General features: G+C 40.0%; 1 long non-coding RNA gene across 6 annotated transcripts in view; it reads left to right on the plus strand.

Moving 5' to 3' along the window:
• Nucleotides 1-22,565, plus strand: part of LOC123848152 (uncharacterized) — a 143,617-nt gene that overhangs the window by 66,428 nt on the left and 54,624 nt on the right. The window contains exon 4 of one of the 6 annotated variants that reach the window (XR_010409591.1): nucleotides 7,689-7,851. The exons of the other annotated variants lie outside the window; for them this stretch is intronic. This is a non-coding gene — a long non-coding RNA (uncharacterized LOC123848152). The remainder of the gene's footprint in view (nucleotides 1-7,688; nucleotides 7,852-22,565) is intronic. 6 annotated transcript variants of the gene reach the window in all.

A 22,565-nucleotide genomic window follows, 5' to 3' on the forward strand; every position in this document is an offset into this window, starting at 1 on the left:
GATTTTTCCAGATTTCCTCCTGTTACTGATTTCTGGTTTCATACCATTTATGGTCAGAAAAGATACTTGATACAATTTCTATCTTCTTGAGTCTGTTGAGACTTGTTTTGTGGCCTAACCTATGATCTATCCTAGGAAATGTTTTCTGTGTGCTTGAGAAGAGTGTGTATTCTGCTACTGTTCAATAGAATGTTCTGTATATGTCTGTTAGGTCCATTGATTGATAGTGTTGCTCAAATATGCTGTTTCCTTATTGATTATCTGGATGATCTATCCATTGTTGAGAGTAGGGTATTAAAGTCCCCAACTATTATTTTATTGCTATTACTAAATTCTGCTAATATACATTTTATACATTTAAGTGCTCCAATATTGGGTACATAAATATTTATAATTACTATATTTTCTTGATGATTTGACCACTTGTCATTACATAACAACTTTCTTTGTTACCTATGACCATTTTTAACTTAAAGTCTCCTTTGCTTGATATAAGTATAACTATCTTGCTTTCTTTTGGTTACCATTTACTTGAAATATCTTTTTCCATTCTTTCATTTTCAGCCTATGTGTGCCCTTAAAACTAAAGTGAATCTCTTGTAGGCATCGTACTGTCAGAGTTTTAAAAGTCTATTTAGCAAAAAAAAAAAAAAAAATCTATTTAGCCATTGTATGTCTTTTGATTGGAAAATTTAATCCATTTACATTTAAAGTAATTATTGATAGGTAAGGACTTACTATTGCCTTGTTACTGTTTTCTAGCTGTTTTGTAGTTCCTTTGTTCTATTCTGCCTCTTTTGCTGTCTTTCTTTGTGGGCTGATGATCTTCCATGGTGGAATGCTTTGATTCCCTTCTCTTATTTTTTGTGTTTTTACTGTAGGTTTTTTTTCTTTGTCATTACCATAAGGCTTACATAAAATATCTTATAGATAGAAGAGTCTATGTTACATTGATAAGAACTTCACTTGCATATAAACACTCAACCCTTTTACTCCCCAACCCCCATTATTTATGTTTTGATGTCATAATATACCTCCTTTTATATTATATAACCATTAACAAATTATTGTAGCTATCATCATTCTTTTTTTTTTTTTTTAAGATTTTATTTATTTATTTCACAGAGAGAGTGAGCACAAGCAGTGGGAGCAGCAGGCAGAGGGAGAGGGAGAAGCAGGGAGCCTGATGTGGGGCTCCAACCCAGGACCCTGGGATCATGACCTGAGCCGAAGGCAGATGCTTAATGACTGAGCCACCCAGGTGCCCCATGTAGTTATCATTATTCTTAATACTTCTGTCCTTTAAACCTTTATACTAGCGTTGAGTGATTAACACATCACCATATTACAATATTAGAATATTCTGAATTTGATTCACCTTTATCAGTGTTTTTAATATTTTCATACATTTTCTTGTTATTATTTAGTGTCTATTTCAACTGGAGGAACTTTTTCAGCATTTCTTCTTTAAGAGGATTATTCTAAATTCTCTGTCAGGCAGTTCATAGATCTATTTCTTTAGGATCAGTTATTGGAGCTTTATTGGGTTTTTTTGGTTTTGTCATGCTCACTTTCTTCTTCATGATCTTTGTGTCCTTGTGTTGGTAAGTGGTCTCCTTTTCCATATTTTATGGGTTTACATTGGCAGGGAAAGACCTTCACCAGTCAGCTGATTTGGAGTACTAGATGGGTCATCTGGTAGTGTCTTCAGGCAAGAAGGACTTGCTATTGGGGTCCCTAGTTGGACAGAGCCACTGCCTAAGATCTGAGGTTGTGGGGAGGTGCTGCTGTCTGGCTTCCAAAGGTTCGGTGGGCCTGCTGGCTGGGCTTTGCTTTCAAGGGGGCTACTGGCTTGGCTCCTTGGTTGGGCAAGGCTGCAGGCTATGCTCTCTGGTTAGGAGGGACCACTAGCTGGGCTCTGTAATTACCTCTGGTTGAGTGAGTTTGCAGTCTTTGTTCCCTGGCAGGACAATGACACTGGTTGGACTCCATGAGTGACCAGGGCTATAGGCTGAGTCCTGCAATGGCTTCTGGTTGGGTGGGGCCTTAAGCTGTGCTCTGTGATTGTGTAGGGCTGAAAGTTGGGCTTCCTGATCAGGTAGGCCACTGGCTCTGCCCTGTTGTTGGGCAAGGTCAGTGGCTGGGCTTTCTGGCCAGGCAACGCTTCCAGCTGTATCCCGTAGTTGGGTGAGACTGGGGACTGTGCTCCACAGTTGGGCACAGTCTCTGTCTGAGCTCCAGTAAGGTGGGGCTGCAGGCAATGCATCAAGATTGAGTGAGATCACTGGCTGGGCTCCTTGCCAGAGGGGGACCATAGGCTGTTTTAGTAATTAGGCAGGGCTATATGCTGGGATCTGCTGCTGAGTAGCATTGTAGGCTATGTTCCATGGCTAGTCAGGACCATAAGCTATTCTCTGAAGCTGCCCGGGGTCACCATTAAGGCTCCTTCGTTATGTGGAGCCAGAGGCTATACTCAACAGATGGCAAGGCTGCTGTCTTGGTTCACTGCTCAAGGGGGGCTGTAGAATGGGCTCCACAGCCACCTGGGTTCTCTGGCCAGCTTTCTTGTGGGGAGGGCCTGGAGGTTACACTCAGCCATTGGATCATGCTTCATACCTGCTTCTCTGTCTAGGCAAAACCATAACACTAACTTCATGGCTGACATTGTCCATTGACTGGGAACCCAAGTCAGGCAAAACTGCCAACTAAGCTCTCCGGACAGATGGAGCCACTGAGTCAGCTCTATAGATGGGCAGAGCCACTGGCTGGGATTCCTGCTTAGGCACTGCTGCCAGCAGTAACATGGTCTGCCAGGATCTGAGCACTGGTTGCTGTCAGCCTGGCTTTTCTTCTCCACCTCTTTTTGATCTCCGGTGGTCAAGCCCTGCAGATTCCCCTAGTGATTCCTGCAAAGCAAGACCCTGAGTGGGCCTCCTGGGAAGCATCCCACAATGCTGGGGGAGCTGGATGTCCATCTTGGGTTCTCTTTTCCTCCTGGAGAAACCATAGGCCAGGAGGGCCCTCTCAGCTGGTGCTGTGCCAGTCTGGGACATAGCCTACAATGCAGCCTACAATGCTACTCAGCAGCAGATCCCAGCATATAGCCCTGCCTAATTCTGGGGGAAGAGCAAAAGTGAAACTGCTCTTCTTACCCATCCAGTGTGGTCCTTCTTGTCCCTGTGGTCCAAGGAGCTGCTTCAGGATCACCCACCAGGTTCTGAGATTTCCACAATGGTGTATTGTCTGAGGATAGTTGTTAGTTGGTCTTCTTGTGAGGGGGACTGAAGTCAGGAACAACCTATATTGCCATCTGGATGACATCACCTCTCCAACATGGGGTTTCTTTTGGGGGCAATGAAAATGATCTGAAATTGATAGCTGTGGTGGTTGCACAACTTTGTGAATATGCTTTGCTTTTTTCTACTGTGCCCATGTCTGTTACTCAGCTTCTCTGTTCACTGCCTCCCTATCTTCCTCCAAAGAAATGTTTGCATTGGATCGATGGATTAAGAGTTGCCTGAACCAGAGATATCCAGATACTCCAGTCTTCCTCCCTTGACTCTTTTCGGAAGCCTGAGCCAAGTCTTGGAACACTTTTAAGACATGTCCATAGTCCTGTGCCTCGCAGGGCACCTGACACATAGTAGGTGATCAACAACTTGAATTGCATTATGTTGTTTCTCACTGCCCTCTCTTTAGGGCAGAGAGGTGATATAAGAGAATCCTTTTAATATTGGCCTGAGTGTAGCACATATATACTCCTGTACGGACCTCCAGGGATGCTTTTGCAGAGTGCTTGTTCAAACTCACAAAAGCTCTTTGTGGGTCCCCCCTCCGGCACATTATATCATCCTCTAAGCCATTAAATCAATCCATTTTAATTGGATAATAACTCCCATTTTTGAATCTGTGGAAAATCCTCCCACCTCCATCTGTATCTCCAGCGGCAGATTTCCAACATCCTGACAGCAGCAGGGCTTTTTGTCCTCCTTGTAGCCCTGAAGCCACCAGGGGTCAAAGACAAATTTGCTGTAATGAATTTAATATGTTTAGTCTGAGCCATATAGTTCCAGGCCAGCCAGAGAGGGCCCCACGTAGGGTGACTTTCCATGAAGTGCATCAAAGAGGCCTGTTGGCAGCTACGGGCTGAGTGTGCAAACCCAGCTGGTGCCAACCTCATTTCAAGTCCAGCCAGCTTCCCAGCCACTTTCTGGACTGTCCCAAGACCTTTTTGGCAGCAGTTTATCATGCCTCTGGCTCCTAGAATCTACACTAGGCCATTTTCAAGCATGTATTTTAATTCTTGGAAGTTGCGCTGGTTGATTTCCCATCTAAAAGTTGGTCCTTGTTAGTGACAAGATAGAGTTTTGTGAGTGATCAATTCCTCTGGATATCTTGGGAACCTGTTTTTTTAATATGAGTTGATGAGTATCTATATTTAAAATACACCTAAAGGTTCTATTTTCAAAGGAAGGCAAATGCAAAATAGTTTAGGAATTGCTACATTTTAAGGACTTTAAGAGATCACCTGGTCCAGGTCCCTGCCTCTAGAAATAGACTACTTAAACTGCCAGGACCCAGGACAACCATCTTAAGGGGAAATTGCAGGGCCTCTGACAAGGTAGGTGCTGAATGCCTATTATATTCATCCCACTCCCCCATTCATTTATTCCCCCGACATTATGAGAAAGTGCTCAGCTAGGCATTAGAGGAATCAAACATAATTAAGTTACCTATCTTTAAACATTTCACATTTTGGCACTAGAAACATATAAATACCAAAAGTTTACTGAGAGCTGTCAGAGAGGTACAGAGGTCTTTATTACCAAAAGAGAATTGGAACCAAGAAAAGTCTACTTAAAATGAATACATTTAAAATGGGGCAACTGGGTGGCTCAGTTGGTTAAGTGTCCAACTTGATTTTGGCTCAGGTCGTGATGTCAGGGTCATGATCTCAAGGATTGTGAGATCAAGCCCCATGTGGGCTCTGTGCTGAGCATGGAGCTTAAGATTCTCTGTCTTCCTCTCCCTCGGCCCTCCTCCCCCACTCCCACAATGCACGCTCTCTCTCTCAAAAATAAATAAATAAATAAATACAATGGATACCAACTTTTCCAAGTAAATTGGAAAACTAAGATTTGTTTGAGAATTAGTCTTTAAAATTAAAAATATGATTTTCATTTATTAAACAAAACTTGGATTATTATCTAACTTTACCTATGTTGCAGTTCTTAGAACATAGAAAGATGGGATCAAAAAAACACCATTTTTGGTGACAAATGGTATTATGACAGGAAGGTACTATCATACAGGGATTATTTTTCAAAAATATTCAAGGGTTTCATAAGTTTTTCCAAGGACCAATGTCATTTTATTTTGATATCCAAATCATTTTATTCTTGCATCCCTATATTTATTGATTTTTGTCTTTAATTGCTAATGTATTTAAACCTGCTAGCTTCTCATTTTTAATAACTTCCCATGTGATTCCAGTATTTCTCCAAAAAAATTTTCCTCATCTTTGTAAAGCCCTACATCGTTCGCAAGATTGGCAATGTCATGTTGCAACTGGAAAGATATTGGGAACAGAAGAAGAAGAAGACCCAGTGTAAAGCCGGGTGGAATGTTTTGGTGGGGACTAATATTATTAATGGAGAGTTGATTAATAAGTATTTTTATGCTACGCTCACTATTGGTTCTTCTCAAACTCTTTATAGAGTTACAGAGATTTAGAAAATGAATCCTGGAAAATGCTATTTTTGTTATTCCTATTATACTACTTTCCCAGAATCCCAGTCTTTACAGGATGCTTGCAAGAAGAATAGAAGTTGTTTTATGTGCCAACCAATGCTCTTCTACTAAAACAATGAAGCTGTCTTCTGGAGCAGCCTACTACTCCGCCGAGTCTACTTTGCAAGCCATTTCCTAGCTTGTTAAATGGAATGAGTTGTGAGATGAGGTACCATGAAGTACAAAGTCCAGAGTTTTAGGTAGATTATACACAAACATTTATGTGATTTCTACAATATGAACATATATTATCCTTAATCTTCCAGAACATTTATCATGCATATGTGATATAAGGTACACACTCTAAGGTCTTGTTGGAAAACTGTTTGAAAAAACAGAGCTAGAAGACGTGAGGCAGCAAGCACATAGAAATTATCAGTTCAAAGTAAATATGCTTCTAAAAATGTCCTGCCTTCTCTCAGAATGCTACAAGAAAAATCCAATAAAACCTCTTTCATCTCCTTGAGTGAAGAAAGCAACACACATTTCAATTGATTTTCGTAGTATTTATGGATCTAAATGTTTATACTTTAAGTATATTTATTAATATACATATGCTTTACATTTTTTATTCATTTATAGCTTTGAAACTAGATTTTAAAAGTCATTGAGTACATCAAAACTTATTTAGCTGGTACAACTTGCCCTTGGTTTTGTTAAGAATCAGTCCACCCAAAGATCAATAAACATATACTGAGCATTTCAATAGTTCTGGACTCTGAACTAAGAGCTGTAAGAGACAAAGCAAAAGTCTTCTCTTGCTTTAACGAAGCAAAAGTCTTTAAGAGCTGTAAGAGACAAAGCAAAAGTCTAAACATATTTAGTGAGGGAGACAAGACTATGACCTGAAATAAGAGAGAAATTTGCATGGCAGAGTATTGTATATACGGAATTCAGCAATTTGATTGAAGTCATGGGAGTGAGTGATCAGCTGTACAGCCTTCATGGCACTGATGGGGTGGGGAAGCACAGCAACCAAGCAATAATGACACTCCTTTTCAGTCATTCTCACCCACCTCTATCCTGAGGTAGGGGGACTCAAGCCCCCACTTGTAGCAGATGTGTGAACTGTAGCATTAGGAGTTGTAACAGACATTTCCCAAGTTGAATGATGATGACAATGACTCAAACATCTCACGGTTCAAGATGGGTGCTCCTGATCACCCAGCAGTGATTCTGAAACCCAGGCTGCTTTCATCGTCCACACAGGGCTTCGCAGGATGCTTTGCTTGTCTGATTCAAGCCAAAGGAAGGAGGAAACATGTGTAGGAGAGTTTCATGAGCTAGGCCTAGAATGGCACACATCCCTTCTGCTCGTGCTCCATTGACTAGAAGGCCGGTTTGTGGCCACATTTATCTGGCTTCAGAATGTCATCTAGGTGCATGTACAGGATGAAAAAAGAATAGGTTTTATGAACAGTCAGTCATAACATCCATGAACATTGGATTCAAGAAGCAAAAAGGAGAGGGGGAACAGGGTGCTAGTTGAAATGTATTATTTGATGACCTCCACTTTTTAAGAAACAGGCATGCTGAATCTCATTAATGGAAGGGTGTCTTTCTCCAGGGACAGTTACCAATTTGTGGAATGTGTTCAAAGATGATTGGGCATTTTTCGATACGTTCAGCTTGTACATGTGTAAATACACCTAGCAAGAGAAGCATCACAGTAAAGCTTCATTACATTCTCAGAGAGAAGTATTGTAATATAAAAAGATTGTGTGTGTGTGTGTGTGTGCTGAATGGGTGCATATGTATCTCCATAAATAGTACACATGTACACAAATGGTTGTTATTATGTCAATAGTAGAATATGCATGTTTCTCAAATTAAGTGGATATATATTTTAAAGTTCCCAGTAAGATACAAATAATACATTCTTTATTATTTTTTTAAAGATTGATTTATTTGAGAGAGGGGGAAAGGAAGAGAAAGTCCTAGGCAGACTCCACGCTAAGTGCAGAGCCTGATGTGGGGCTCGATGCTCTGACCCTGAGATCCAGACCTGAGCCGAAACCAAGAGTCAGCCACCCAACTGACTGAGCCACCCAGGCGTCCTAAGTAAGACATTTTCAAAATGTATTCATTCATCTGCACAAAGGTAATTTGTTGAATGGAAACACCTGTTTGGGAGATGTTATGGGTTGAATTGTGTCACCACCAAAGAGATATCAAATCCTAACCCCTGTATCTGTGACGGTGACCTTATTTGGAAGTGCAGTCTTTGCAGATATAATCAGGTTCAGATAAAGTCATTCTGAATTAGGGTGGACCCTAATCCAATGATTAATGTCCTTATAAGCAGAGGATATTTGCATACAGCATGACCCAGGCACGTAGGGAGGACACCATGAGAAGAGACTGGAGTCATATAAGCCAAGGAACACCAAGGGTTGCCAGCAACCACCAGAAACTAGGAGAGAGGCATGGAACAGGTTCTCAGAACCTCCAGAAATAAACAACCCTGCCAACACCTGAATTTTAGACTTCTAGCCTCCAGAGCTGTGAGAGAATAAATTTCTGTTGTTTTAAGCCACCCAGTTTGCGGTAATTTGTAACAGCAGTCCTAGGAAGCTAGCACATGGGTTATACATTTATTTATAGTATTGATGCCTACCTCTTATAAACTTTCAACTTGCACATTTTCATGCTTATTAAAAAAAGGTATGAGCCCGAGCATAAGAATCCTGACTCTGTTCACTGCCAACAAATGGATAACAGTTGCTGTTATAAAATCACTTTGGTCTTATAAACAACTGAATTTGAGAATACATTTTCAGAGACTAGCCAGTTTGTAAGTAAAGGAGCTTCTGGGTCATTTAAATTATTGATATATATTTATCTCATGAGAGGAGTATATCTAACTGCATTACATACATGAGAGGAACAAAAAACAATCTTTTTTCAGTTCATGGACAGTCTCAGGAAGTGGAAGTTTTGCTTTTTTCACAAATGAACATTAGAACCCCCAAACTGGCAATGCCTCTACACCTCTTCTCAAGAAGGTTGCTGCAGACTCAATGCCTCTGAGCTTCCATTTAGGTAAATTGGATGCTGACCTACCAAATGGAGATGATGTTAAGTATCTTAGGTTGTCCCAACCCCGGGAGACCAAGAACTTGACCCTGATGTCACCAGTGACAGGTTGTGTTTCATGGCAGGGCCATGCTGAGGAGCTGCCCTCACCTACCAACCACCTGGCCCTTGTCTGCTCCAGGGGCTCTGACACACCATGCTCGAGAGGACGAAGTTGACATTCATGCTGGTTTTACAAGCAATTGTGTTTTCCTTCCATCGTAGAGCACATTCAGTGCTTCCAGAATATATTTCCTCTTCTAGGAGATTCCTGCTTTTATTGAGAAATTGGTAGAGGCAGTTAAAACTTGTAGTAGCACTTTAGATTTTGTTTCTGCTTATAATTACATTGATGGGAAGACCACACACATAAATATTCTTCATTTTTACTTTCATATGAGAAAATCTATTTAGATAACATTCGCCAAACACAAACCTCATGGTTTACCTGAGAGGAGGAATAAATTGAGATGGTATCGTTTCTCAAGAAGAGTAGAGAAGAGGTCAAGAATAGGCATGATCCTTCATACTGAGCCATGAAGTATTAAGACAGCATTAATTGCAAACGTTCCTCTTTTCCATCCTTTTCAAGCACAGGCAACACATGAAAATGATTTCCTGTACTTTGTCTTTTGATTTAATGCTTGCTATAGACATGTGTTACATTTTAATGGGAGCATGGTTAGAGGAGAAATTGTATTCAAACTATATAGTCTCAAGAGTGTGGCAGATAAGTTTCCTGCAGAGATGGAAAGAATTATATTATTGACCACATAAATTAGATTTGGAATAGTTGACAGGATTCTATGATCTATTTCCATGTTGTTTCTAATGCTGGGACCCTATGTTTCTTAGAGAGGTTCCCTATAATTCTTAATCCTTTGGTTTGTTTGTTCATTTAATTAAGTGCCTTTTACAAGGGGGTGCTTGGAATCGGGTCATGTATAATGTTTGTGGCAGATGAAGAGACAGTGACAATAAATAACAACAACAAACTATTAGAAGTTTGAAGTCTATAAATGGAAGGTCAAGTTAAACCAAAAATGAAAAATCCAAGTAATGAATCTCTCCAGTAAAAAAGCGACCATCTTTGGGTGTGTGAGCTTCTCAGGGTTCTGAAGACTTCTCTCTTCGTTTTATCTTTCAGAAAAGTTTAAACCTCAAAAAAGCAAAACAATGAACTAAAACTTAGGCTCAAGATTTAAAACACTCTTCTAAAGTTGGAACAATTTTTTTTCTGGAATATTGATTTTTCAGTTGGACCTGGCGATATCTAGGAAAATTCCCCAGCGTTTGGGAATCTTCTTTTATTACAAAACGGGTTCTTAATTACTTTTAAAATTCTCTTCACTGGCCTCTGTCATTTTTTTTTCTAATAAAAAATACCACAAAGATGGTCAATGAGTTACACCAGAGTAAGACCCCAGAAGAGTTTATGTCTCTGAACGGTTTTACATGATCATTTACAGAAAGGCCAGGATCAAAATATTCACAGGTTGACTGTGATTATCTTCATGGCGCCAGGCAAAGTTTTAGTTTCTTAGGTCATAGCACTTGGTGAAATGGCAAAATTGCAACCAATGGAAAAGGCTGAATTTTCTGATTCCCTGTGTGAATTGATATAACTTCATTATCTTGTACTGGGAGTAACTCTTAGCCACATATTTCTTTCTGTTGGAAGACAAAAGTAGGAAGAAAATACAATAATAGGTAAAAAAAAATTGATAAACCAGAATTCCCAGCTAAACATGTCAAAAATACCTTCCTTTTGCAACTCAGAACAAATAGCTCAGTTAGCAAATAGAGGAAATGTAAAATAGGTGTCATTTCTTCTTCCCCCAGACAGTTGGTGTCTTCATCTTTCAGAGTGCTGATGGGGGTGCTCAGATAAACTGTCTATCCCTGATGATATTGAGCATGAGAGAACTCTGCCTTTATGCAGGGACACAGAAGTCATAGAAAAAAGACATCCTATAGTCCATACTAAAAATACTGACAATTTTTTTTTTAGTTTGAAATTAAAGAAAGCAAATTGAAACAGTAAAGACACCAATTTTCAAATATACACTTGGCAAGGTTTGTTGATTATGACAACAGTGGACAGTAATAAGAGGTTGAGTGAGATGGGCACTCTTACACATCATTGTCTGGAAGATTCTTTTTTTTTTTTTTTTAAGATTAGTCAAATCCCTGTTAAATTGCCTTTCGCAATGAGATGAGTACCTACACAAAATATAAAGCAATGTAAATGTAAATGTGATAGCATTTCTTTCATCAACTCATTTTGGTCACATCAACCCTGCCCATGGGGAAGTAGACACCACTGTTTCTGTGTTTGATTTTTGTGCTTCCACGAGTGTGCTCTTTCTCCTATTCATTCATTCTCTTCTAAAAATTTTATTTTACTTCCCATTTCCTTTGTTGCTAATGATACCATTATTCTAATATTGTTCATTTGGTATCATATTATCTCATACTATTTAATTGAGATATAATTAGCATATAATATTGTGTTAGTTTTAGGTGTATAACATAATGATTTGATATATGTATATATTGTGAGATGATCACAATAATAAGTTTAGTTAACATCCATCACCACACACATAGTTTTTTTTTTTCTTGTGATGAGAACTTTTAAGATCTACTCTGTTAGCCACTTTCAAATCCACAATACCATATTGTTAACTCTACTCACCACACTGTACATTACATCCCTAGGGCTTATTCATTTTATAACTGCAAGTTTGTACCTTTTGACCACCTCTATCCATTTTACCTATCCCCTGTGCCCCCATGCCTCTGACAACCACTGATCTGTTTTCTGTATCTATGAGTTTTTTTTTAAGACTCCACATATAAATGAAATCATATGGCATTTGTCTTTCTCTGAGTGACTTATTTCACTTAGCATAACATCTTCAAGGTTAATCCATGTTGTTGAAAATGGCAGGATTTTCTTCTTTTTATGGCTAAATAATATTCCATTATATATATAAAATCATAATTTCACTAAGACACTAAGTTTGTTTCTATGTCTTGACTCTTGTAAATAATGTTGTCATGAACATGGGAGTGCAGATTATCTTTTAAAGACAATGATTCTATTTCCTTTGGATACATACCCAGAAGTAGAATTGCTGGATCACGTGGAAGTTCTGTTTTCAATATTTTTGAGGAAGCTCCATACTGTTTTCCACAGTGGCTGCACCAATTTATAATCCCACCAACAGTGCACGAGGGTTCCCTTTTTGCCACATCCTTGCCAACACTTGTCATTGCTTGTCTTGGTGAAGAAAGCCATTCCGTCAGGTGTGAGGTGATACCTCATTATGAGTTTAATTGGAAGAGTCTACTGTGCAGTTTTACAATATATAAAAAAAGAGCTTTAAAATGTTCACACACTTTGACCCAGTAATTCTGCTTTTAGAAAGCAATCAGAGATGTGTTCAAAGATGTGTGAATAAAAATGCTCATTATGATTATTTATAATATTAGGGAAAATAGAAATAAAAGCTCTAAATATCCAGTAAGAGGAGAGAGGCTAAATAAATCATTATATGTGTATAATAGAATATTCAGCAGTTACTCAATATATAAGGCTCAAATCAGAGCCTAAGGATTCAGAGTAAAAGCTGAATCTGGCTCAGAAAATGCCAGATCCCATCATCCTGGAACAGGGCACAGAGGCTGAACCTGTAAGACCTGAAAGAATGGAAACCATGGAGCCTGTTGAGGGTGACCACAGCTGGCTGTGTGGAGACCTAAGCCATTAAGGGCATGGCAGCAGCATGGCTTGTCATGGGTCCAGCGGACTGGAGGAAGAGGGGATAGTGTTCAGTTGTGACCCTGTGTGTCAGTGACTGACACCCACTTGGTCCTCCTACATGGATCAGATTGCAGGGAAATTTTAAACTCTTTGGACGGAGGGAATGCCAGAGTTGTTGGTTAGTTCAGGAGGGAGATGCTTATTTTTTTCCTATCTAAGAATAATTAAAAAAAAACAAAACAGACACAATTGTGTTCACACCTGAAGTTGGTGAAGCAAACTGAATCCAACCAGTAGATGCATAGATGGGCAGATTGTTATAGAATAATGTGAAAGAAATATACCAAAATATTCATTTTGCTTCTCTCTGGGTGGTAAGATTTTGCATAATCTTTTACTCCTTCTCAATAATTCTTTTGCTTAAATATGCAATTAGCATTTAGTATTTGTGTAATGTAAAATATATAAATATAAAAAATATTTCTGCATTTTCTGTAAAAAGGAAAAAATGAACCATTGTCTTCCCCAAAAGACGTTTTCTTCTCTCACTCTCTGCACCCACCTTCCCAAATAAGGGTCTGACAGAACACTGGAGTCTGACTGCATCTAACCCAGATGAAGCCCCTCCAGCTCAGAAGGTATTTTTGGTTTGGGACAGTTTAGAGCTCCCTGTAACTCACACATGAAGAGCAACAGCTGATAGCTCTGCTCATTCCCTTTGCCTTCTTCAGCAGTCCTTGTTTGGCACTGTAGTGAAGAGGAAAAGAACTGATAAGCTCACTGGTGGGATGGGGACTTGCTTTTGTTTCAGCACAAGAATTTAAAACCTGAATGCGTTGTTTAATTGCTTTCGCAGATGGAAGTTTAAATCACATTTACACTGAACACAGTCTTCTCGAAGTCCGAGCGGAATCAGTCTGAACAATGGGAAAGACAGATGTGTTTTACTTGGAAAGGTTTAACCTTGTGCTGGTGGTGGAATTCTAGGCTCCCGCTGCTTTGGATTTGCTGGTTGGTTCTCAGCCCATCTCTGGGATCCATCACGGTCCTCCCCAGGATGGGGGCTTGTAGCCACCTCTGAGTTCTGTGGAGCTTTGAATGGCAAAAATGGATGAAAATATTTGCAATAAGCTTTGTGAAAGATCTTTACAATATTCTGCCAGAATGAAATTGTTATTCCTTGGAGGCTAACCAGCTTTTGATAGAGGCAAAAAGAAACTTGGTATGGATTTAAAAGATCAAAATGTTTCTTTTAAAGGGGCAGTGTATATTTTTTAATCACTTGAGCAATGAACATTGTAAAGTCTTGATAGAGACAGAATTCCACAACATAAGCATTTCTTTCTATCATCTAAGGACCTGGGCAAAATGAAATATGAATTTAGTATGAAAATTCTGCAACCTCATAAAACAAACAAACAAATAAAAAAATCATCCAGAAGTCCGTACCACAGATTTTCTTCCCTAGAGGTATGGATGGTGATGATTTCTAAAAAGACACTATCTTTTCAAATCTGTAGAAGTCTTTCTATGTAGGTTTCATAGACCATAAGAATCAATCTTATTTTGATAAAACTGCTTAAATTTTAGGTTCAAGCAACAGATATTATGAGTTACATTTTATTCTATTTTTTTTTAATTTTATTTATTTATTTGACAGAAAGCGAGAGAAAGAAAGAGAGAACGCACACAAGCAGGGGGACCTGCAGAGGCAGAAGGAGAAGCAGGCTCTCAACTGGGCAGGGAGCCCAATGTGGGGCTCGATCCCAGGACCCTGGGATCATGACCCGAGCCGAAGGCAGACGCTTAACTGACTGAGCCACCCAGGTGCCCCATGAGTTACATTTTAAAGAGCTTAGAGGATTTTGTTGCACTTCCTTCATTCATATAATTACAAAAGCCATGACTTTTTAAACTAAACTTAGCTCACTATTACATGGTAACTGACCCTTTCACAGTGAGGAGACACTGAGATAATTCTGTGGATAATTCAAGGCAACCCCTTCCCAACCACTCTCTCACAACACACACACAAGCACAACTAGTATGTAATTTTACATTCCTCATGTACTTTTAAAATGCTTTAATCCTTCATTTTCTCATGCATAGTTCATCTTACCACAGAAGGAAGATAGAAAATGGAAATAGATATATTAGCTATATGGGAGCTTTAACTTGTCTTAGTATGTTCTTTTGCAGGAGGAGAATTCCAATGTTAGATAAAGAAGTTGGGGGGAAGAGAATCCTTCAGTGTGGTGGTGGCATGTTGGGGGTGCTGGTCAGGAGGAAATCTGGGCGCTGTTCTATGGTGTCAGCATGTTCCCATCTGCTGTCAGGCCGCCTTTGACAATGTGACCTGCTTGGCACCCGAAGGGAGATCTTTACAAACATACCTAAGGATGTGTGCAATTTAAAGTTTTGGTTTTGTTGTTTAATAATGGGTCTCCCCTGATTCAAAACTCAGACATCTTCGATGTAGAAAACTTGAGAAACATGGAAAAGGACAAATATTTGAAAAAGCAAACAAAAATTGTTACTTGCGGTAACCTCTGGTTATGTATCTTTCTGGACCTTGTTTTCTGGCATGCGCACATACCACATAGACTTTTACAAATTTTATAGCCGTGATAGCATACTGTTTATTTAGTAGTCATAACCATTTTCCCTTGCCAATAGGTAGTCTTCTACAATATGAATTTTTAATACTGGTACTTGTATCCCATTGTATGTTCCCGTCCTAATTAGTGTGTAAATATCCTGTGATATTGTGATATGTATTTGGTTTTCATCCGCAGTTCCTGATGGGAGAGCTTCTAAGGTATCTCTGGAATGATGAGAGTGTTTTGCATGCTATGAGATGACTGGTACCTGGAAGCTCCTAGTTACCTTCAGGATGGGAGATGGTTACCAAAAAGACCAAGTCAGGTTTAGAGAGCTGGAACTTTCAGCCTCTCCTCACCCTCTCCTCCCCTCCAACCTCTGGGGGGAAAAGAAGGGCTGGGCTTCATTGTCAATGGCCAGTGATTTAATCCATCTTGCTTACAAGATGGAACCTCTATAAACACCCCCTAAACTGTGGGGTTCAGTGAGTTTCTGGGTTGGTGAGCACATGGAGATCCTCGGTGGGTAGTGCACCTGGAGAGGGCGTGGTCACATGGAAACTTCCCGTGCCCCCGCTCCCGTCCCTCTCCCACACTTTACCCTATGCCTATCTTCCTTCAGGCTATTCCTGGATTGTATCCTTTATAACAAACTGGTAATAGTAAGTAAATAATTTTCTGGAGTTCTGTGCGCTGTTCTAGAAAATTGTCAAACCCAAGGAGTGGAATGTGGGAACCCCCAATTTATAGCCAGTAGGTGAGAAGTAGGTGGCCTGGACTTATGACTGGTATCTGAAGTGAGAGCAGACTTATGTTATGGGACTGAGTCCTTAACTTGTGGGATCTGCCACTCACTGCCACTCTATTAAGTGTCAGAATTAAATTGAATTAAATTGTAGGACACCGAGTTTGCATCAGAAAATTGGTCAGTGTAGGGAATAAAAAAAAACAAACCCCAAGCCCCCCTCCTTTGGTGTCAGAAGTGGTGTTGGAGTAAAAATGGATCCTAGTAGGATCTTCCATGGATTTAGCTTATTTACAAGCTTTGTTTTTGTTTTTTGTTTTTTTTTGTAATTATAAATAACACCAAAATTGAAAGCACTTAAAAATATTCAGTTTAGGCTAGAGTGAAGTAGTAAATTAAGGTGCCTCACTGTGCCAAACCATTGTAAGGGTTATTGATTCCCCACAGGGTAGGCATGGAAACTCATCCTATATTGATGAGATATATTAACTAAGAAACAAAAAAGCTAGGGACATTTTGTTATGTTTACATTTTGTAAATGCATCAGAGACTACAATGGTGGTTACAATGGTTACACATGATGAATCCAATGTTTTCAATCATAAGAACAAAACCTTTAAATAGAGTGGATGCATGAGAGCCTTGCTCTATACCTGGTGGTTTGGCTGTTCAATATTGGCTGATTTGGAATCCCATCATTTTCTCTGTGCCTAGCCTGAGGTCAGGTATGCTCCTATGGAAGCATCCTGAGCTAGGGAGGGAGCGCAGGTCCCTGTCTCAACCCTGTCTCTCTGAATTTGACTACCGACCTGTGAAATCAAATTAACAAAAATCACCTCATAGGGTTGTTATGAAAATAAGATGGAAGGAAGGTAGATATATAAAAGTGTCTTACCCCTAGAACAGTTAGGCAAATATGTCCTCATCGCCATCATTGCTATCCTCACGTTCATACAACACGATCATATTTTATGTAAGTATGTGTTTACTTAGTTGAATTCCATAAACAATCTCTACCAGTGAGTAGGCAGGTAGGGAAGAGGAGGGACTGTAGTCTTGTCCCCCTGAGTAAGTCCCTGCCTCAGCCTGAGCTGTGAATCAGCTGTTTCCTTGGGATCTTATTTCCTCAGTGCTCCTCATAGGCTGATGGCTTCATCCTGAGGAAAGAGAGATACACAGCCCCCTTTAATGTGGCCCCTGAATATAGGCTCAATTAAGGAAACAGATTGTGTTCCACACTGGAGATTTTCGAAAGCGGTATTGATTTTACATGCGTTTTGCCTGATGTATAGACTTTGGAACCTGCCTTCCTCACTACCTTTCTTAGAAGCAACTCTACTAAGTTGTGTTCATTTTATAGAGGAGAAGACGGACTGGTGAGGGACTGCCAGTCGTCTGAGGCAGCACAGCTTGTGAATAACCACTCAGGACCACCTCGCTGACTTCAGGTTCCACTTCACTGCAAATTGGCAGAATGCACAAAGACTCCTCATTCTCACCAGAGGGGGCCCCGGAAGATCATAAACCATACCATCTCACTGATGTCAGGGTCCCTCTTCCTCCTCAGCACCCCCGTGAGTGAAGGAACCCAGGAGAAAGGAATTTACCAAAATCCAGACAATAAAAATTCAGTGTGAGAAAAACAAAATGTCTGGTAAATCAGGATCTGGCAAGAATCATTTGTCCCGAATAGGAATTTACCTCATTGCCTTGTATCTAACCTGAGGGTTTCTTAAGTGTTGGGGTGCAAGAGGTTGAGTGCTATCTTGTGGGGAGAAAAGTGTCTGCAAAATGTCTTGGTTGCTCAGCTGAGGGACAAATCTCTGAGATCGCACCTGGCCACCAGATACAGTCGGGCCCCAAGAGGACATGGTTTGCCTTCTGTTTGAGAATTTGGATTTTTTTCCCCCTATTTTCACTGCAAAAGGGTTAATGTCCTTGTGGTTCCTGCCTCATAGGGAAAGTTCCTCCATGACTGACAGTTTTATAGGCTCTGGCGAATGTGGTCCGGATAACATTTTACCAGTTCACCAGGTAAAGCATGGCTTTCCTGGTCCAAATGGGAAATTTAGTGTGAAACCAATTTATTTGCAGGTGAAAATTGACTGTGTGTATCACAGAGGCAGTTTCTCACCACTGAAAAAAAATAAACCAACAACAACAACAAAAAAAACACAAAAAAACATGTCCTGCTTGGGAAAGAAAGCACCAAAACCCAAAACCGCCTTTCCTTTTCAGAAGCAATTTTCAGCCAAAAGGAAAAGGAGTTTTATTTTTTGTGAACCCACAAAAATGTGATATTCACCAGTGAGGAAATCACATTTGTATAACTGTATTAAAGATGTTTTTCTCATTCAGGCAAATGGGAGAATTTTACATGAAGCTGCTTTTGGGGGCACGGGTGAGGGGGTAGTGCTTTTATATAAAGGAAATAGTCACCCTTGCCTTGGAAGTAGAAATTGCTCTAAAAAGTAGACTTGGGAGTGCTCTGTAGTCTCTCTGTCGTCTTAGTCCATTGCGGATTCACGTTCAAGTAGGCCTCCTATAAACCACACTTTGAACTTTTTTTAGCTAAACATTTTAGATGGATTTCAACCATGGCTTGAAAAACTGGCTTGAACACATGCACATGACAAGCCCGCTTTTCCAGAGGACCCGGGGGTGTGAGATGCTTCTTCAGGGAAATGGGCACACTTTCTGAGCTGGTTGCCTGCAGGGAGCAAGACCGCACTGCCTCCCCAAGCCTGCTCAGCTCCAGGCTGGAGCCCTGCTGGTCAGCATTTCCTGTAATGTCCCACTCTGGCAAATCTGTCCGTTGCCAAAATTGTGTTAGAACTCTTGTCTGGGGGCAGAGATAGAAATCTCTTGAAAACAGTACAACTGACTCTGCTAAGGAGGAAAATGGGGAGAGAGGCACACGAGGTTTACAGGTATGGAAGGGCAGAGCCTGAGCTGACCTTCTCCTCAGGAGAATAGTCAAATGTCTGTGCACAGACGGAAGTGGCGAACAGGAGGGCCTGGGGCAGGAGGGCAGCTGGGGACAGCCCTGGGGCTGACTCGCCCGGAGGTTGCCCATGGCAGGGCAGGGGAGACATCTCCCAGCAATGGCAGCCAGAATGTGGCCAACCCTGGTGTGTTCCAGCTTGGGAGTAGGGAAGGGCATGTTGGGAGGGTGGAGCGCTATGAACCAGGAGGTGTTAGAGGACACCAGACTTACAGACTTTCGGCAGGTAGCAGGAGGTTGTGGCAAAGTGGGGGGAAAAAAAGGAGGTAGCTTCAGTCACATGATGAGTTATTTATAATAACTTGCAGATCACATCATTTTAGATTCTGAAGATTCCTCGACATTTCCTAGTCATTGTGGGATGGTATACCTCTAGGGAAGGGTTTCTCGAAGTATAGTCTCCAGATCAGCCTAATCAACATCACTTAGGAACCTTTAAAAACAAATTCTCAAGTTCTACTCTAGACCTACTGAATAAGAAACCCTGGGAGTGGGGCCCATAATATATTTCCACAAGCCCACCAGAGGATTTTGGTACACACTAAAGTTTGGAAACCATGGCTTTAGAGCAGTCCTTTTCGGATTTTAAGATGCTTGGGAATGATCAGGTGATCTTGTTAAATAAAAATGCAAATTTGGAGTTAGGGGGTCTGGATTGAAGCTGAGTCTGTATTTCTGATAAGCCCCTAGGAGATGCTGATGTTGTTGAACCACAGAAAGTATATATTGAGAGCCTGTGATCAGGACAAAGCAAAGTATCCATGGATTGTATCCCAGGGGCAGTGTGGGATGCTTTTCTATGCAAGAGGAAGGCATAACAGCTACGTGCAATGTCCTCTGGGAGTGTCTCATGAGGTGACAAGGGCAGGGCTGCAAGTCAGACTTTGCTTTCCCCTGAGGGCAGGGTACTTACCACACAGAAGAAAGGTTGAGTCAATGGGTAGTAGAGTTAAGGGCAATCACCTTTGGGATTGTTCGCTAGGCCAGGTCTTGTGGTCAGGGACCTCAGGGTATTTCCACTTGAATTCCTTCTGGGGCTTTCAATGGAAGCTTCATTCTTGTTCTCTGGGCTGTGTTTCTTTCCTGGAAAAAAAAAATGTTAGAGGAAAATCAGCTTGTGAATTCCACAAATGCTTACCTAATAGATTTAATTAGACAGGAAAGGGTTTAAGGTGGAAACGGGTAGCCAGAATAAGGCCCTTTTACTTCAATTTCTGATCAATTTGTTGCTTGTTAATGCTATACTGAAAATGAGTAAGAGTGAAGCAAACTGGAGAGATTTCTAGGCAAAATCCAAATCTGCATCATATTTTCTTTTTGGCCAGGAGATTTTCTTTACAGTTGAATAGGAAAATAAATAAGATGAGGTGGTTCAGAATTAACCCTAGTGGCAACAGTTAGGAGACTTACTGCATCTGAGTGAATGACTGAAGGAGAGGTATTGAGGATATCTGACTTCCTGAGCAAATGTGGGAACAGAATTGCTATGTACTGTAGTTGGATTTATGGTCATAGTATAGAGAGCATGTACATTAGTGCTATGTTTAAAAACAAGGAAGCTTCTTTGCTTTTTCTATTCTAGTAAACGTTAAGTATGCACTTTGTTCTTTGAACGAAAAGCAAAGACAAGAATGTCATTCTTTTACTCTCATTGTTTATAACCCTTGAAGAAATCTCGTGACTATTGAATTAGACAAGTCTAGAAGGAACATAGATTCTTCTTTAAGCTAACTTAATACAAATCAATATGAGTTGTTTAAATTTATGCCACGTTTGTCAATCTTGTGTGTGCTTAGCCTTTAAAACACTATGATTATTGTCACATAAAAGCTATATTAAGAGGTCTGACTTCAAGTAGGAGAGTTCTCAAAATGTCCAAGTGGTGAGCTACAATTCCAGAAACCAAATTATCTTCCTTTCTCGTTGCTTCTGGGTGTCTCAATAATAGTAAAAATAAAAATAAATAAAAAGAAAGAAAATTAGTTCTTGAATTTGTGGTTTTCCTTTTTGCTATCTACACTGTTTATGTGAATTTCCACCTTCCACAAAAGGTAGCAAAGAATGAACATGGAAATGAATTTTAAAAGACAGACTAGCTCACAGCTTTAAAGCAGTCTTGTCCAAATAAGTATTGGCTGTACTCATATCACCATGAGAGAAGAATTATAATAATTTGGACCATGTGCTCTACATTGAGCTACATAGCTAAGTCACACCAGCCTTCTAAGGGGCAAAAACAGAACTGATTAAACAGTAAAGTTATAATGACACATGTACACAAAAGCATGTGTGTTTTTGTGGCATATGGTAAAAAATTTATATAGGTTTGTAGCCAAAATTTATGTTGAAAGGACCCAAAATATCAAGAAAAATAAGAACAATAGTAGTGAATTAAATAAATATTAAATGGCGGGGCGCCTGGATGACTCAGATGGTTAAGCGTCTGCCTTCGGCTCAGGTCATGATCCCAGGGTCCTGGGATTGAGTCCCACATCGGGCTCCCTGCTCAGCGGGGAGTCTGCTTCTCCCTCTGCCTGCCACTCCCCCTGCTTGTACTCTCTCTCTCTCTCTCTCCCTCTGGCAAATAAATAAATAAAATCTTTTTAAAAATAAATAAATTAAATAAATAAATAAATAAATATTAAATGGCAACAAATTAGATAACTTAGAAGAAATAGAAAAATTCCTAGAAAAATACAAATTACTGAAACTGACTCTCATGTACATGGACCAGAGACTTCAAATTATTAAGGAAACAATACTTTTCAAATTGGCCTACAGATTCAATGTGATCCCTATCAAAATCCAAAAAGTCTTTTTTGCAGAAATGGAAAAGCTAATCATAAAATTCATATGGAAATTCAAGGGATCCACAATAGTCAAAGCAATCTTGAGAAAGAAGAACAAAATTAGAGGACTCACCTCCCAATTTCAAAACTGACTACAAAGCTACAGTATTCAAGACAGTGTGGTGCTGACATAGGATAGATATACAATCAATGGAATAGAATTTAGAGTCCAGAAATAAACCATTACATTTATGGTCAACTGATTTCAACAAGTTTGCCATGACAAGTCAATGGGGCAAAAATAATTTTTTCAACAAATGCTGCTGGGACAACTGTACATCCCCATGCAAAAGAATGAACTTCAATTACTTCCTTATGCCACACATAGATCAATATTTAAGAGGTGAAACTATAAAACTCTTAGAAGGAAACATAGAAATAAATCTTGATGACCTAGGATTCGACAATGGTTTCTTAGATATAACACAAAAAGCATAAGCAGTTAAAGAAGAAATAGGTAAATTGAACTTTTTCATTAAAAAAAATTGTTCTGAGAGCTTCTGGGTTGGTGAATATGTGGAGTTTTGGGGAGAATGGAGTTTGGAGAGAATAAGGAAGATCCACACCCTCTCCCATACATCATGCTCTGTACATCTCTTTCATCTGGCTGTTCCTGAGTTAATTCTTTTATAGTATAATGAACTCTGGGTTATTCTTTGAAGACAGATTTGCTCAGTAGCTTTTTGTCCACTGTGTGATTGGATGCCTGAGGTGATCCCTGAAAGCCAGTCTT

Source organism: Mirounga angustirostris, unplaced genomic scaffold (assembly GCF_029215605.1).
Source record: "Mirounga angustirostris isolate CCGP_5_RB_7025 unplaced genomic scaffold, mMirAng1.0.hap1 SCAF_2, whole genome shotgun sequence".
Taxonomy (NCBI): domain Eukaryota; kingdom Metazoa; phylum Chordata; class Mammalia; order Carnivora; family Phocidae; genus Mirounga; species Mirounga angustirostris.